The following is a 17,357-nucleotide window of genomic DNA, read 5'->3' as shown; positions in this document are numbered from 1 at the left end:
GTCAGGAGGACCTGAATTCAAATCTGGTCTTGGACACTTAATAATTACCTTGCTGTGTGAACCTGGGCAAGTCACTTAACACCCCAGTGCCTTGCAAAAAGAAAGAAAGAAAGAAAGAAAGAAAGAAAGAAAGAAAGAAAGAAAGAAAGAAAGAAAGAAAGAAAGAAAGAAAGAAAGAATGGAAGGAAGAAAGAAAGGAAGAAAGATACAAAATTTAAAGACAAATAAAAACCTAATGTGATTGCTTAGATCACTGAGTCATTGAAAGATAACAAAACTTGAGAAGGGCAAATGCTCAAATTTTCAAAAGGGGAAAGAAAAAACTGTAAACCATAAGCATGTGAAATTGATTTTAATTCCTGGGAAAAAAAATTCCAGAACAATTCATTAAAGGTGGGCAGCTAGGTAGCACAGTGGATAGAGCATTGGGCCTGGAGTGAGGAGGACCTGAGTTCAAATGAGACTCATAGCTTAATAATTGCCTAGCTGTAATACCACTACTGGGTGGATACCCTGAAAAGATCATGATAAAGGGTAAAAACATTACTTGTACAAAAATATTCATAGAAGCTCTGTTTGTGGTGGCAAAGAATTGGAAATTGAATAAATGTCCATCAATTGGGGAATGACTTAACAAACTGTGGTATATGTATGTTATGGAACACTACTGTTCTATTAGAAACCAGGAAGGTTGGGAATTCAGGGAACCCTGGAAGGATTTGCATGAACTGATCCTGAGTGAGATGAGCAGAATCAGAAGAACACTGTACACCCTAATAGCAACATGGGGGTGATGATGATCAACCTTGATGGACTTATTCATTCCATCAGTCCGGGACAATTTGGGGCTCTCTGCAATGGAGAATACCATCTGTATCCAGAGAAAGAATTGTAGAGTTTGAACAAAGACCAAAGACTATTTATTACCTTTATTTTTTTTTTAGTTATTATGGGGTGGCTAGGTGGAGCAGTAGATAGAGCACTGGCCCTGAGTCAGGAGTACCTGAGTTCAAATCTTGCCTCAGACACTTAATAATCACTTAGCTGTGTGTAGTCTTGGGCAAGCCACTTAACCCCATTTGCCTCGCAAAAAAAAAAAAACTAATAAAAAAATTATATAATCTTGCTATCTTGTATTTTGTTTTTTCCTTAAGGAGATGATTTCTCTCTCAACACATTCAGTTTTGATCAATGTATGCATGGAAACAATGCAAAGACTATCAGACTGCCTTCTGTGGGGGGAAAGTGTGGAGGGGAAGGAAGAGAGATTAGGGGAAAAATTGTAAAATTCAAAAATAAATAAATAAATTAGAGGAAAAAAAATACTTGCCTAGCTGTGTGACCTCAGGCAAGTCACTTAACCCCATTGCTACATACATACATACATACATATGTATACATATATATGTATATGTCTAGTTGGCTTCATCAAGGACAGCTCATTCCACAGTAACATCATTACCTTTTTGACAGGGTTACTGAACTAGTAGATTGGGAGAATATGGAAGGTATGTATAGTATACCTAGATGCCAATAAAGCTTTTGTTAAAGTATCTGCAGAGAGAGGTAGGTAAGATGTCAGTACAATTAGATTAATTCAGACAGTGAATGATTAGTGGTTTTCCATTGTCAACTTGGTAGTTCTCCAGAAAATTGCCCCAGGGACTTATACCTGGTTTTGTGTAGTATTACATTTTAAGCCATTAACCTGGAAAAAGGCATGGATGGCATATTCATCTGATTCGCAAATAAAAATTATCTATCTTAACACTGACAGGGATCCCTAACACCCTGAATGACTGAATTTGAAACACTTGAGTTCTTGAAGAGCCTGGGGGGGGGGGGAGGGAATCCTTCCCCCACTCCCAAACTCATAAGAACTGACTTGGGGCAAAAGTACAAAGGCAGTACATGTGTTTCTTCCAGTATTTATTTGGCTGAACCAAGAATTTTTGAGTGTGACTTTCCCTGCCTTAACTATGGAGCAGCAGAAGTAATGATATTTTCCATAGAATAAGTCTAGTATTTACCCACTCTTTTCAAGAAGATTTCATGTACAATGTTCTCTGATTCCACCATTCTGTGTAGGGAAGAAAGGATTTCCGCCTTCTAGGCTGCATTTTAGAAAAAGAAGGGAGATTCTGGGGAAAAGAGAAGTCTTAGAGGTTACCAAGTTCAAGAGTTCAGAATGATGGCCTTCTAGAGAAAGGCAGAAAGCTCTTTTTAAAAATTCTTTATTTAAGGCAAAGGGGGTTAAAAGTTACTTGCCCAAGGTCACACAGCTACGTAATTATTAAATGTCTGAGGCTGGATTCGAACTCAGGTCCTCCTGACTCCAGGGCCCATGCTCTATCCACTAGGACATGTAGAACACCTAGTTGCCCCCAGGCAGGAAGCTCTTAAGAAATATCTCCCTTAAAAAAACTTAAGGATTGTTCACATGGCCCCTGAAATCAGAGGTGCAAGAAGGGGTAAAGTCACATAGATGTAATGGAAGAGGGAAAGGTAAAAGAGATTAAGATCTTGTCATCTCGATATCTACATCCAGATAGGGGGGAAAAAAAACAAAAACAAAAATCCACAGAATCTGAATGAACATGATGTACACTTTTTTTAATTTCCTTATGTTTTTCCTTATTATCCCATGGTTTTCTTTAGTCCTAATTCTCCATACACAAATGTACATGTGCAATGTTCAATAGACTGTTTGCCACTGAGAGGAGGGCAGAAGAAAATTTTTGTACCTTATAAATATGCAAGTGGATGAATATTGAAAACCTTTTATAATATATAACTAGAAAAATAAAAAAATAAAATATCAATTTTTTAAAAAATCTTGTCATTTCTACTATTACAAGCTGAAAATATTAGAGGATGCTGACAGTCTCAAGTATTTCCCTTCCCCAAGAGTTCAAGACCTACAAATAGTACTGAAAGCTAAATGTACTGGTTCCTGAAAAGTTAGGAGGAATTCACTAGAATGCTTGTCCAGCAGCCTCAGCTATTTTCCTTTTGGAAAGAAATATAAACTAGTAGTGTCAAACTCAAATAAAAATGGATTCCTGCAGTCACACATAGACTTATAAAATTGACATTCTCTATGTTGACACTGAGTCAGTGAAAGTGGGTGTTGCCTTCATATAAAGATGAGAGTTCTTGAAAGTGAAAACCTCACAACCAGCCCCAAAGATGGAAAAGTTCAGGATTTTTATTATGCAAACCTGCAAAGTTCACAGATTTAACTTTTTTCTTGGAGAGGCAATAAGTTGTTTAAGGACAGGCTGAATAACGAAGGGAAAGAGAGAAAGAAAACCCCCCAAGATCTGACTGGAAACAGACTCCAGTGAGTCTGTCACGGGGAGCTGAGGCTGCAGTGCCCTGGCCTAGGCCCAGAGCACTTGGTTCTAGCTCAGAGAAAGATCATGGCCATCCTGCAAAGAAGAAAGAATAGTGGGTTGGACAAGAGTGTTGTTTGGGGAGTGGTTTAGCACCTGGCTCCAGGTATTCTCTGATAGTTAATGCCACAGGGCCAGTCCCTCAAGGAGTGGCTAAGACAGGTAATCTTTGGTTCTAGGCACTAGCCTTTCCTGTCCCAAAAGTTGTGACCCTCAAGTTCAACATGGCCATTTCCTGTGCCCTGCTTCAATACCACTGGCCAAACCACAGATTAGCAACATAAATCTGTGAATAACTTGGTATATCGCTGGGGGAGAAAAGGATTTCAATCTAATGTGACTTGATAGCAACTCTAAATTCAGTTCTTTTGCAAGGGGAGTATATAAGCTTCTGTTAGGTGCTTAGGGTTTTTTGTCTCTGAGTTCTTTTCAGTTTTTGTAGTTTTGGTAGGACATGAACTCGTTTGTCTTGAGTGCTTACACAGGAAATGACAATAACTTCCATTTTTATTCCCATCATTGACTCTAAACCTGAAACAGGAATTTTTTCCACTGTCCTTTTTTTTAATTCTTTAACCCGTAGACTTTCCTCTTGCTTCATATATTTTGAAATCAAATAGTAAAAAATAAAGTTATCTGACACTTTTTATATGATATTTTAAGAGGCCACCAGAAAGAGATGGTAGGATGAGAACTCTGGACAAAATTCAGAAGACCTAGATTTAGCTGATGTATGATTTTGAATAACGTACTTCGACTTCCCTGAATCTGCTTCCCCATTTGTAAAATGAAGTTAGCAACTGACAGAAGTTCTTTCTACCTCCTGGAATTTCATGTAGCTAAATAAAAAAATGTGTGAGAAAATATAAAATACTACACAAGATAATTCTAAAATCAGAAATCATATTTCACATTTACATGGTGCATAATGCTTTTCTCATGACTCTATGAAGTAAATCCCCACTTTAAAAATGAGAAATGAATTCAAAGAGGTCCAGGGGCATACAGCTAAGTATTAATTAAACAAGTACCCAAACTAAATTTTTCTGATTCTAAGTCCTATGATCTTTCTATAATAAGATGTTGCTCATCTAAGTGCTATACTTCTAAAATTATGTGTAGTAGATATTCATCAATGTAATTATGAAGTAGGGCACAGGAAAATGCTACAGTGGACTTGAAGTCACGATCTTTAGGACAGGAGAGACTAGTATGTAGAACACCACTCATGCTTTGGCCAATCCTTGGGCATTGCCCTTGTGGCATACACATTGGAGAATACCTGGAGTGAGGTGCTAAATCAATCCCCAAATACCACCCTTGTCTTACCCACAATGGAAAAGCAAGGGCATTTAAAGCAAAGTCCTCTGGAGGAGTCTCTTTCCTCTATGGATTCCTGGCATCTCTGCCACATTTCTCTCTTTCAATATGGTCAGATTTGTGTTGATCTAACCCTTTTCTTCTCCTCTCTTGGGCTCCCTGCCACTTCCTTCTCTCTTCCTTCCTCTAAGTTCTTTCTTAGGTCTTTGTTCTTTGATTCAATCTTCCACTCTCCTAACTCCAAGGCCAGTGCTCTATCCAGGGGGCCACCTAGCTGTATGACCTTGAGTAGGTTACTTAACCCTGACTGCCTCAAATCCAGGCCCATCTCCAGTCATCCTGATTTATATCTAGCCACTTTGGAGGAGACAGTGAGACTGGTGAATTAGCACAGCACCCCTTCACTCAAATTCAGGTCATGTGCCTGTCACAGCATCACCTTCCTGAGGTCATGATCTTTTTCAAGAATGAAGGACGACCATTATAACTAACAATATTGGCCCAGCTCCAAGACTGGACTTCTTACAGCTGTTTTTCTTTCTCTCTTTCCCTCAGGCATTCTCACCTAGACCTCTGTTATTCAGTCTGTCCTTAAGCAACTTGTTTCTCTAGAAAAAGTTTAATCTGAGAAAGTGTTTGAACTTTGCAGACCTGTGATAAACTTTGCAGGCCTGTGAATAGAATCTGAGCTTTTTTCACCTTGGGGTCAGAACCATGAGTTCTTCACTTCAAGAGCCCTGATCTCTGGTAGCACCATCCAATTCCCCCTTCAATTACACATAGAGGGTTTAAAAGAGGTAGATCCTCACATCCTGCAGTTACTGGTTTCCTGGACCTGGGAACTTCTCTGACCAAAGATCCAAAACAAAAATCTTGATCATCCTGCCTACTGTTTCAGTTATTAGTATCTCTAGCTCTACAAACTTTAAACCTCTTCAACTCATCTTTCACCTTCCACATCCAATCAATTACCAATTTCTGTTGAATTTATCTCTGCAAACTCTCTAGCATTACAATATTCAGATTTGTCAATCTCAATATTCTCTCCCAAAGTCTAATGTACTCTGATGATTAGTTTGATCCCCTGCTCAATTCTGCTATGACTCCATACAATTTGCAACAGCCAAGTCCAGATTGCTCTTCTGGGCAGCCAAGGCCCTTTATAATGACATTCACCTGAGTTCTTTGCATGAACTCAGTGCTCAGTATATGTACATTCTCACCTCTTCTAGAAATGTCCTTTACCACTCATTCCCACTCTCTTCCCCAGTTACTGCCCAGATTCTTCACCTCAAACCTAAGCACTATCTGACTATTCCATCTGCCTTGAACTGAACATCAAGCATCCTTCGGGACTGTCCCCTCAAATTAGAAAGTGAGCTCCTTGAGAGTCTCAATTTTTTTATTTGTATTCCTAGGGCTTAGTGTGCAAGAATTAACCAAATGTTTTCCAATTCCATTCCCATGCCACTACAACTCAAGTCCACTACTATTCTTCAAACTGAAACTCAAATGCTACTTCTTCCTTGAGGATTTCTCAGTTCATTCCAGTGGGAAATTATCTCTACGACTTCTAGATTCTCATTATACCTTGTAATCTCTTAGAGTTATTACATTCTGCCCTTTTATATTTATTTGTGTACAAAGCTTAAATCCCCCAGAAAATTAAGTTCTTTGAAGCAGAAATCTTGTCATCTCTTCCTTTTCTTCATCACAGCCTACCAATTGCTTACATGGAATAGATGCTCCATAAATATCTACTGAATTAAGTTCCCTTAGGTAGTTTGAGATTATTTGGGAGATCCAGGCAGAGGGAACCCAAGAATATCCAATACTAAGAATTCAAAACTAGGACCTGTCTCTCTCAACTTATCTTCCTAGAAAATGTTATTTGCTGCATTTATTTAATCCTGTTGTTGTTGTTTTTTTTAATCATTTACAAATGTCTTTAGCTAACACATTGCCATGGAGACTTGAAGCTTGGTGATCTGGGAAACACATTTTTCTGGCTCTACAGTTCAAAAACTCTATTAAATGGTCCCCTCTAAGTACAGATTTTATAAAATGCTTGAAGACTCTCCCTGCTCCAATCCATCCTCCACTCAACTGTCAAATTAATCTTCCCAAAATGCAGGGAGGCTGGAGACATGCTAAACTAAAACAGAGCAGTCAGGACGAGGAGGAGGGCTGATTTTAAAAGGATAATAATCTAACCATGTCACCCCTGCGCTCAGTAATCACCAGTGGCTTCCTATCAGCTCCAGAATCAAATAAAAAATCCTGTTTAGCATTCAAAGCCCTTCTCCAGGGGGCCCCCTCCTCCCTCTCCAGTCTTCGGACCCCCTCCCTTTCCCGGGTACTCTGCCCGTTAGTGAGCTGCTCTCCTGGCTGTTCCTTTCCTCAATTCCGCTTATCTTTTCACCGTAAATTCATGATTCGCTTATTTTTAATATTCATTTTGAGGGGGCATTCTGAGCTTTGCCTCGCCTGCCCCGCCCAGTCTGGCATCTTCTCCCGCGCCCCGGCTCCAGGCGGGGCCCCGTGTGGCCTGCCTACGGTGCTTGTGGGTACGGGGCGGCCTCTCTCCCGCCACGTCTTTGTTTGCCTTTTTGTTTTATTTATGGTTATTATTATTATAATCCTTTTGTCTTTTCTCCGAACCCCACGGCGCCGGCACGCTTCCCGAGGGACCAGCGATGGCGGGGAAGCTGGCCGGGCCCAGGCGCGCCGCCGCCTCGGGGGGACAGACGTCAAGGCCGCCAACGCGCGTCACCGAGACTCCCTCCTCCGCACCGAGGCCGGGGGGGCGGCGGCGGGAAGGAGGACAAAGTCGGCTTCGGGGGTCCGGGGGCGGGGGGAGGGGCGAGCCGAGCGGGCGGCTCCGCACCCAGTCCAAACCGGCTCACGCCGGTTTGCACCGGCTTCCACCGAGGGCCCCCCCGCGCCGAGGAGGGCGGGGCGGGGCGCGGGCTGGAGAGCGGCTCTTCCCGGCAGGCCCCGCGGTGGCCCCTCCCGCGGCGGGGTGGGAGGGGAAGGAGGGAGCGACTCGGCCCGCCCCCTGCCGGCCGGCCGGGAGGCCCCCGCGGGCCTCCGACGCCCCCTGGCCGCAGCCTGCCCCCTTCCCCGGGCCCCGGGCCCCGGGCCCACACTTACGGGGAAGAACGATTGCGCGACCTCCAGGGTCCCGACGGGGAGGGAGAGGAAAGGGCAGGGCCCAGGACGTTACCCCTCCGCCATTCGCGGGAGGACAACCACAATGGCTGACCGGAAGTGGGCGCCCGGCCGCCCCGGCCCCGCGGCGGTTTCCGGCTGCGCGCTAGGAGCCCGGGAGGCGGCGGCGTCTCGTTTGCTAAGGGGGGAGGGAGGGAGGGGGAGGTTTGGCGAGGGGGCGGGAGGCCCGGCCCTGGAGCCCGCGCGCCCCCGGCCTCGACTTCCCCGCTGTGACCCCCGAGGGTGGGGCCATAGTAATAAAGGCGATGCCACCCAGCCTTTATAGTGCCCTGAGCCTCGTCCATAAAGAGCGCGCACACATCAGAAGGGGGGTAGATAAAACAGGTGCCACCTCTGTGTGGACCCCAAAGTGGTGGCACTATAGGGAAATCGGGAGACAGACAGAACCCTACAATGGGTGTATCCATGCCCCTATTAGAGTCCACACACATCAGAAGGGGGGTAAATAAAACAGTGCCACCTCTGTGTGGACCCCAAAGTGGTGGCACTATAGGGAAATCGGGAGACAGACAGAACCCTACAATGGGTGTATCCATGCTCCTATCAGAGTCCACACATCCATCAGGAGAAGTAAATAAAACAGGTGCCACCTCTGTGCCCAAAAGTGGTGGCACGGTAGGGAGATGGGGAGACAGAGAGACAAGAACCCTACAATGGGTGTAGCCATGCATGCATGGACTTGGTTTCAGTACCAGCCTCTATATAGAGTGGGAAGAGAATTAGGATTTTCACATTAACATCATGAATATACTGATCATTTGAGTTTCTTAGAGCTCCCATTTCACTGGCAAACCCTGGCTTGGGAATCAGAGAGAAGGAAGCTTCTGGAATAATTTAACCTGACAAGCCTGCATTCTTTCCCTGACCTGTGCTCACCTCCCCTGACCTATGCTTGCCTGTGTCAAGTGAAATGTATCAGAAAACTATAACCGGTCTGTACCCTAGCAAAATAATAAAAGTGTACCTCCAAGACTAAACAACAACCATTTTCACAGGACTCAAGGACTCTTGTATCTGTCCTGCTAATGCATCTTATTCCAAGAAAACCACTCAAATCCCCAAAATGTTTTGTGATTTCCCTTCCCTCTTGTGATTTATTATATAATCTCTGCCTTCACTACAGCAAGGTGGAGTAAAATCTCAAATTGCACATCTGTTCCTTGCATTGAAAGTAATTAATTAAAGCTTTTCTCAGAGCTGTTCAAAAAGAGTCTGGGTTTCCCCTCCCCCTCCTCTTGAAAGTCTGAAAGCAAAAGCTGAATGACTACTTGTTGGGGATTATAATAGAAAGTTCCCTTTGTGTATGGGTTGGACTAGGTGGCCACTGAAGCCCATTATAACTTTCAGATTCTACAATAACCATCATTAATAACTCCCCTAAGAGGTTGATGCTTAAAACATCAAAACATGAAGCATTTTTTCTTAATAAGCATTACTCAATCCCCTCCACTGGGTACTTGTGTCCCTCTCCTGATGACAGTCACCTTTCCTCCAGGAATCATGGCAGTAGTGATTAGAGAGTGGTTGGGAACTCACCACCCAACCCCCAACACCCAGGGCAAATAGCACAAACAGAGGGGCCCCGGAGTTCCAAACCTCTTGGATTTACAAAGACGTCTCCAAGACTGGACATGATCATGTCAGAATCATTACTAACCTAAAGCATTATAATCTAACCTTAAACTCACCTAGGCCAGCAAGCATTACAAAGGTTAAAGTTTAATTTTTCACTGGAAATCTAGGGAGAAAGTTGTGTATCAGCTAGCCATTGCACTTTAAGGCTTACTGAGCAAGCCTTAAAAGTTTGTGACTTAGGGGCAGCCCTCTCTGATACAACTGACACAGCCAACCCCTTGTAATCAAAGGCACACCCAAAGAATTCTGTATCATACCAAAGCATCCTGTCTTTTTGCTGAGCCAGAACACCAGTGACCCATCGGGGAAGGGGGTGCCCCTTGAGCTGTAGTCTAGCCAGAATTATTGAGGTTGGAGAAATTTCCCTTGATTACATCCATTATTAGGTAGTTTTTTTAGTCTATGACCCCTTTAGGATTTTTTTTTTCTTTTTACTAGCTATGTAAACTTGGGCAGAGAGGTTAGGGATTGGGTTCTCAATTCTATTTTACCTCTTCCTCCAGCTCCACCATAACAGGATGCTAGATTGCTATAGACACTAGTCCATAAATCCTTTCCTGTATTCTCCCTCCAGTATCTATCCACCCCACCCCTGATTCCACCAAAACTATTGCTTATAGGTCCTCCACCCCTGGGGAATATTTTTGTAAATTATTTTGCCATATTGTTTAATTAAATGTCTTTTGCTTTGAACCCCACAAGTCCTTTCCATAGTTTAATAAAGGAAACAGTAGAACTTTATGCTTTTTTTTGAGTGGATGCTTAACCACAAAGTGCTCTAAAGTTGGGGTCACTTTCTAGGGTTCAAGTATGAGGGGAGGTACTGGATGCTACACGTGTAAAACTTTTATTAAAGTGGGACTCCTTCAAAGGCAAAAGATCTTCTAAAGCCCAAAGACTCTATCCTTCTTAAAACTCCCATTCTGCCATGTACCTCCTTTTTCATCATAGCCCTGCCTCAGGTAGGGTCTCTTTTTTACCAGCTACCTCTTGGACACAACCACTGACACAGATGTTTTCTCTTTTGAGAGCTTATCCTGTTCCCCATCTCCAAATAGAATTTCTAATTCTCTGCAACCAGAAAAGAGCTGCTATATTCTCATACATATAGGTCCTTCTCCTTTTTGTTTTTTATCTCTTTTGGGATACAGACCTAGTAATAGTAGTAAGCAATTTCTACTTGTAAGGAATTGTCCTTCTAAATATTTTTAATATGCAATCACTACTGCCTGGAGAAAATTGATACTTGAAAGAAGTTTCCTTCCCAATTGAAATTCTTTACCCTACAACAAATGTCTTTTTATATACCAGATATTCACAATTAAACAAGGGTACACAGTTTAGTTTTAGGGTTTTAGATTCACTAAACAGAAATGTAGAAATGTTGAAATTGAGAAATACACCATTATAGAGGATCAGTCTTCCTGGAAAACTTGAAGATCAGGTACAGAATGGAGCACATTGGATAAAACTAAGATATTTACTCCTTAAGATGATTCAGAAGGAATTCCTTTCAGATCTTGACTGAGTCTAAAAGCAAAAACTTCATTTAAAGCTAAAAAAAAAGACAAGGTTTTTCATTCAGATTAAAGTCTTCAGACTAAAATATCAAAATATTATTTTCTAAAACATTTCAGAAAATTTTAAAAATTATTTTTTAGAGTTATATGGTTTCACAGAGTATTCAAGATTTAAACTAAATAGAAGGTAACTTTGGAGGTTAAGGCATCAAGTGGAGGAAGGTGGTGGGAAATGCCTTATTCAAAAACTGGCATTTAAGGTTGAGTCTTGAACAAAGAAAAGTGTAAGAAGCAGCTAGTTGTTACATAAGATCTGTTCAAATCCAGCCTCAGATTATAATTGTGTGAGCCTGGGCAAATCATTTAACCTGTTTTCCCACCTGTAAATAATACTGTCAACAACCTCCCAGTGTTGATATAAGGATCAAATGAGATTTCATATATATATATATATATATATGTATATATATACATATATATAATATCTGGTGCTATATGAATGTCAGTTATTAGTGATATTATTTAAAAAGACTTAGACTTTTGGGACATCCTGTATTATCTTTATAGATGAAAGAAAAATGTTGAAAGTAATTTTTGAGTTTAACATGATGAATAAAAACAGTTCATAAAGGTGAATATAAAATGGTTAAAAAAATGAAAATAGGCACAACATGGAAACAAAGTAAAGACTGACGGAGTGCTATCTGTGGGGTGGGGGTGGGGGGAGGGAAGTAAGATTGGGAGAAAATTGTAAAACTCAAATAATATCTTTAATAAAAAAACAACAACAAAAAGGAAAATATTCTGATTGAAAGGTCAGTGTTTCCTTCCCAAAAAACAAATAATGATGCACATAACACTATAATGGATGAACACAATAATTCATAATGATAAAAATAAAATCATGAAAACAATTACAGATCACAAAAGAAAATTATGAATAGAATTATTAATATAACAATACAGATATCATATAATGAACAAATAGAATAATAATGAATATAAAATAATGGTTAAAATAATAATGAATATATAATTTATAGTTGACAGAAAAATATTAGATATAATAATTGAAAGTAGAACCTAAGGGCAGTGGATAGAGTGTTGGCGTTGGAGTCAGGAGTACCTTCAAATCTGTCTTCAGGCACTTAGTTATCTAGCTGTGTGGCCTTGGGCAAGCCACTTAACCCCATTGACTTGTAAAAAGAAAAAAAGAAAGTAGAACCTAGAGGCACAATGTCTAAAAGCACAATGCTTGGATGCTGGAAGACTCATCTTTCTGAGTTCAAACTTGACCTATGAGACCCTGAGCAAGGCACATCCACCTGTTTGCCTCGGTTTCCTCATCTATAAGGAGATAGCAAAGCACTCCAATTTCTTTGCCAAGAAAGCTCAAAATGGGATCAGAGTCAAACACAACTGAAACAACAATAATAATAACTGAATAGGGTGATGTTTGTCCTTCATTCTTGAAGAAGACCAAGACAAGCGCGTGAATTGGATTTGAGTGAGGGGAGCTGTGCTTAGTCACCAGCCTCACTTTCTCCTGCAGAGCCATCTGGGTCCAGTGAGTGTATTTGATTCATAATACCAAATATAAAAACGATAATAATAATAATGATTCTGGCTAAAAGAAAATGGTGAATATAACTGAATAGGATATACTGAATGTCATAGTGATGAATATAAAATGCTGAAATATATGTTTCTCCCCGAAAGATCATTAATAGAATGAAGTATAATAAATGTAATAATGATATATATAATAAAAAATAATAATGTAAATTATTTCTAGCTGATAGCGTAATAATGACGGATATGATAGAATATAATCTATTAGTTCTTAATGAGGAAGATTGAAACTATAAAAATAATTATTTTTCTAGCAGAAAGATGGATAAATAGAATTGAATGTAATGAATGAAAGCATTAGTTCACAATGAGTAGACAAATGACTTTTTTTGAGTCCTTGGAACAAATAAGCAGGATAACAAATGCAGCGGCGGTGAGAAGCTGAATGATTAGCCCCCCGCAGCGCTCCCCTCACCCCACCCCCACCCCCATCTGGGCTGCTCTCTGCAGAGCAGGGGATCCCCCGCCCCCAAGCAGTTCATCTAATTGTTCCTAGAAAGGAGCCGGAAGAGACCGCGGGGCCCTCGGCTACGCTTCCGGCGGGCCCATTGTTCCTTCTGCGCGGGCTTTCCCGGGAGTGGGGGGGTGGCTTGGGGAGCTTGGGGGGGGTCTGTAGACCCCCCGCGTTTCCCAGCCTTCGCTCCGCTGGAGCCGGTAAGTGGCGAGGTCTCGGGCCGAGGGCCGCAGGTCTCTCCTGGGGGGGGGGGTTGGGAGGGATGGGGGAGGGGCGCGGCTTCCCCTCTTCCATCCACCACGTGACTCCTTTCGGGCGGGAGCGGGGGAGAAAGAGCGGGCAGCCCCCCCCCCCCCGCCACATTGTGAATAACAATAACAATAACAGTAACAATAACAGTAACAGTAACAGTAACAATAATAGTAACAGTAACAGTAGCAATAACAACAACAACAATAATAATAATGATAATAATCCGAGTGACTGGTGCGAGCAGGAGGAGCCCGCGGGGGGCTCTGGCCCCTCCCCCATCAGTCCCCGCTTTGTTCCCCGCGCCCCCTGCCAGGTTCAGGCGGCACACCGGGGGGCCGCTAATGAGCTGCCGAGAGCCCGGCTCCCACCGGCGGCCCCTGGAGCGCGGGGCCTGAGTGAAAGGCTCCCCCCGGCGAGCCCGCGCCCCCCGGGGGGCTGCTCCAAGTTTGGGTGAAGCCCAGCCCGGTCACGTGCGCTTTGTCCCTTGCGGCCCGCCCCTCCCCCACCCCCACCCCCACCCCCACCCCCGCTGGCGGGCACAGCCCGGAGCCTCCAGACTCAGGCTTGTAACTCTCCCACAATAAGAGCCGGACAGCTTTTTAATGCCTTTTTTTTTAAGGTTCCCCCCTCCCCCCCCCACCCCCGTTATCGAAAATCCATTTTCTCTTCCCAAGTTGAGAAACAAATCTATATTTTTCTGTGATCATGGCAACTTGATGAAATGTAAGGAATACTGACCTTTGAATCAGAAAATTTGGGCTTACATTTTCTGACATTTAGTTATGTGTGCCGAAGTACTGGTGGCAACTGGGCAATTAAACTAGTTTAATTTCAAGTCTGTTTCTTCCTCTGAAAAATGAGATTAATAACACTTTTAATAACTTTCACAGGGCTATCGTGAAGAAGGGACTCTTTAGCCCTAGAGTACAGACAGCCCAGACGTATAGGCTATGATGATTCTTTTACAGTTTCTATTTATAATTTTTTGCTAGCTGAAGACTCCTAAGCATTTCTGCTTGTCTTTAGGGGATTTCTCTGATTCATAATTTTAGTTGTTCTCAGTTTTTTTCTATTCCCTACCTTTCATTGATATCTTGTTGGGTTTTTTTTTTTAATACATCAGGCATATCCATGATACAAGACCACTTCCACTGAATCCACCTTTGAAACAAAGAAAAACAGTTAAGTGAAATCTGAGTCCCTTTGTGCACCCTATACTGAGCCCCTGTTCCCCTCAGACAACCCCTACCAAGAAGAGAAAAGTGTATTTAATTATTTGTCCCCTAGTTCAATTGGTTTTTGAAGTGTATCAACATTCGTGCCTTTTCTTGTTATTTTCAGTTATTGTATATTTTGCTCGCTGGGTTCAGCTGATTGTACTCTGCATTATTCCTTTTCAGTCTTGCCATTCTTTTTCTGATTTCGTTATACTTGTTTTTTTCCTATACAATACTATTTCATTGCATTCACATTATTACAATTTTTTCATTTTTCCCAAGTGATTCTCAAATGTTCCTTTTATTTTTGCTATCCCAAAAAATGATTTACTATTTATTATGATATATATGGGACCTTTCTATATTTGACCTCCTTTGAGTATGATTCCCAAACTGGGATCCTGGGTTCAAAAAGCTGTGACTAGGTTTGTAAATTTTCTCAGTTCCAAATAATCTTCAACAGCAATTGGATTTTATCGTTTCATCAAAAGTATGACTGTGTCTTTCTTCCTATAGCCCTTTCAACATTGATTTTCTGTTGACTTTACTTACTTATTGGATATGAGGTAAAATTAGAGCTATTTTTAATTTGCATTTCTTATTAGTGATTTGATGATGATGATGATGATGTGTATCTTCCTTTCTGGAATAAGACCAAGACTTTAAGCTATAACAAGCATGGGAATTGGATTTGAGTGAGAGGGTGTTGTGCTAAATCATCAGTCTCACTTTCTCTGAGGCCATCTGGGTCCAGTGGTCAGATATAAATCAAGACCTCTGGAGATGGCCCTGGATGCAAGGCAATCAGGGTGAAGTGACTTGCCCAAGGTCACACAGCTAGTAAGTGTGAAATGTCTGAGGCTGAATTTGAAGATTCCAAAGTCAGTGCTCTATCCACTGCCCTTCACCTGCCCAATTAGTGATTTATAGCATTTTTTTATATGGTTGTTCATAGGTTGCATTTCTTCTTTTGTAAACTATTCATATCCTTTAACCACATCTCTCCTGGAGTCTTAGTCTTGTTCTCATCATTTCTTGCATGAGAATGAAGGACAAACATCATCAGTTATTTAATATAAACATGTTTTCCCCACTTTAAATTGATCTTCTGATTCTAACTACAATTATTATTTTATTTGCATAAAAGCTTTTTTAATTTGCTGTAATCAAAAATGTATTCATTTGTCTTTTTTTTTTTAAAGCATAGTAACAAGAATTAGAAGCAGCATTCCAGATGTAGAAATTCAGATGAACAGACAGGAATATTTTCAGAAATGCTCATGTCTCTGAGTTGTTTCCTTAGCATATCCACTCCTAAATGATCTAGGGTGAGACTAGGTATTTTTTGTGACAGTAGGGTTTTCAGAGTCAGTGTGAGAGTCATCCTCCAAGTTAGGCTAAACTTGAGGCTTCTTACCCTGAACTTACTGACTTTGAAAAGATTCTGGTTCCTTCTTGTCCTGTTTCCCTGTATATTCCTTATAATTTTTGCTTTAAGATTCTAATTCCACCTTGATTGTCACACAAACTTAATAATATCTCAGTATCTAGCATAAGGGAAAGTTCTGGACTTAGAGAGTCAGAAGACCTAGTTTTTAATTGCATATATTTTACACACTAGTTTCATGACCTTAGGTAGGTCATTCTCCCTCTCTTGGCCTCAGTTTAGTCATCTTAAAGTGTGGGCTAGATGATCTGTGAATTTCCTTCCTATTCTAACATTCTGTGATTCTCTGTCTCCAGGCTCAGCTCTTGCACAGGGACAGGAATAGCTCTGGGAAGAAAGAGCTTTCTTTAAAAAAAAAAAGAAAGAAAGAAAGAGAGAAAGAAAGAGCTTCACAGGAATTGTATTGCTGCTCTATCCTTTGGCACCTTCTCATCAAGGAGCCTGTGCTTGCCTGCTTTGTGATTCAATGATGCTTCACTTTTATGATCCTCTATATGGTGCTCATTATTGCCAGTTCAGGACTCCTCATTTGTACCTAATTCCTCATGGGATTCTTTCATCACGATGTAATGATTCTTTTATGTTCTTTCAAATGTTATCTGCCATCTCCTCTTTCTACTTTTCTTTTTTTTTTCTTTTTTATTTCTTTTGATTGATATCTTATTTTATTTTTCCAATTACATGTTATGAAATTTTTCAACATTCATCCACTTGCATATTTATAAGTTACACACTTTTCTTTCACCCTTAATCTAGTGAACATTGTACATGTACATTTGTTTCTGACAAGGTTACACATCAATCATTGTGTGTATGAGAAATTAGGAATAAGGGGACAGAAAGAAAACAAAATCATGGAAAAGAAGGAAAAACATAAGAGAAATTTTTTAAAAGTGAACATAAATGTTCATTCAGATTCTGTGCTTTTTTTGGTTTCATTTGATTTTTTTATCTGGATATGGAGCTTCCTACTTCTCTGTCATAGAACAAAGGAGAAAATAAAATGTTTACTCTGAATTTGCAGCCTCACACTTTTAATTTGCTGTGCCATCTTTTCCAACATGGAAGAATAGTCCTAATATTTTATTCTCTTACTAATAACTCTTTTGTCACTTTTAGGACTATGAGGGATTTATCCTAAACTTATTTCTCTTACTAACTCATTTTTTTCCCTATAGGATAAGAGCTGAGATAGGTCTCCAGTTCCTCCTGCATAGTGCTGCCCAACTAATTTTTCCATTTTTTTAATTAATA

The 17,357-nt window shown here is 41.1% G+C and overlaps 2 protein-coding genes across 2 annotated transcripts in view; one reads left to right on the top strand and one right to left on the bottom strand.

Annotated features, from left to right (window-relative positions):
• LOC141495918 (uncharacterized) overlaps nucleotides 1–7,995 on the bottom strand; it is a 30,994-nt gene extending 22,999 nt beyond the window's left edge. The window contains exon 1 of the mRNA XM_074197823.1: nucleotides 7,869–7,995. The gene's annotated coding sequence lies outside the window, so the exon portion shown is untranslated. The remainder of the gene's footprint in view (nucleotides 1–7,868) is intronic.
• Nucleotides 7,996–13,369: 5,374 nt separating this feature from the next.
• The window catches only part of LOC141495917 (uncharacterized), a 58,177-nt gene continuing 54,189 nt past the window's right edge, over nucleotides 13,370–17,357 (top strand). Inside the window, exon 1 of the mRNA XM_074197820.1 lies at nucleotides 13,370–13,387. The gene's annotated coding sequence lies outside the window, so the exon portion shown is untranslated. The remainder of the gene's footprint in view (nucleotides 13,388–17,357) is intronic.

The sequence above is a fragment of the Macrotis lagotis genome, chromosome 8, assembly GCF_037893015.1.
Source record: "Macrotis lagotis isolate mMagLag1 chromosome 8, bilby.v1.9.chrom.fasta, whole genome shotgun sequence".
In the NCBI taxonomy this organism is placed as follows: domain Eukaryota; kingdom Metazoa; phylum Chordata; class Mammalia; order Peramelemorphia; family Peramelidae; genus Macrotis; species Macrotis lagotis.
Note: the sequence above shows the minus strand (reverse complement) of the source record. Positions and strands in the feature narration are given on the sequence as shown.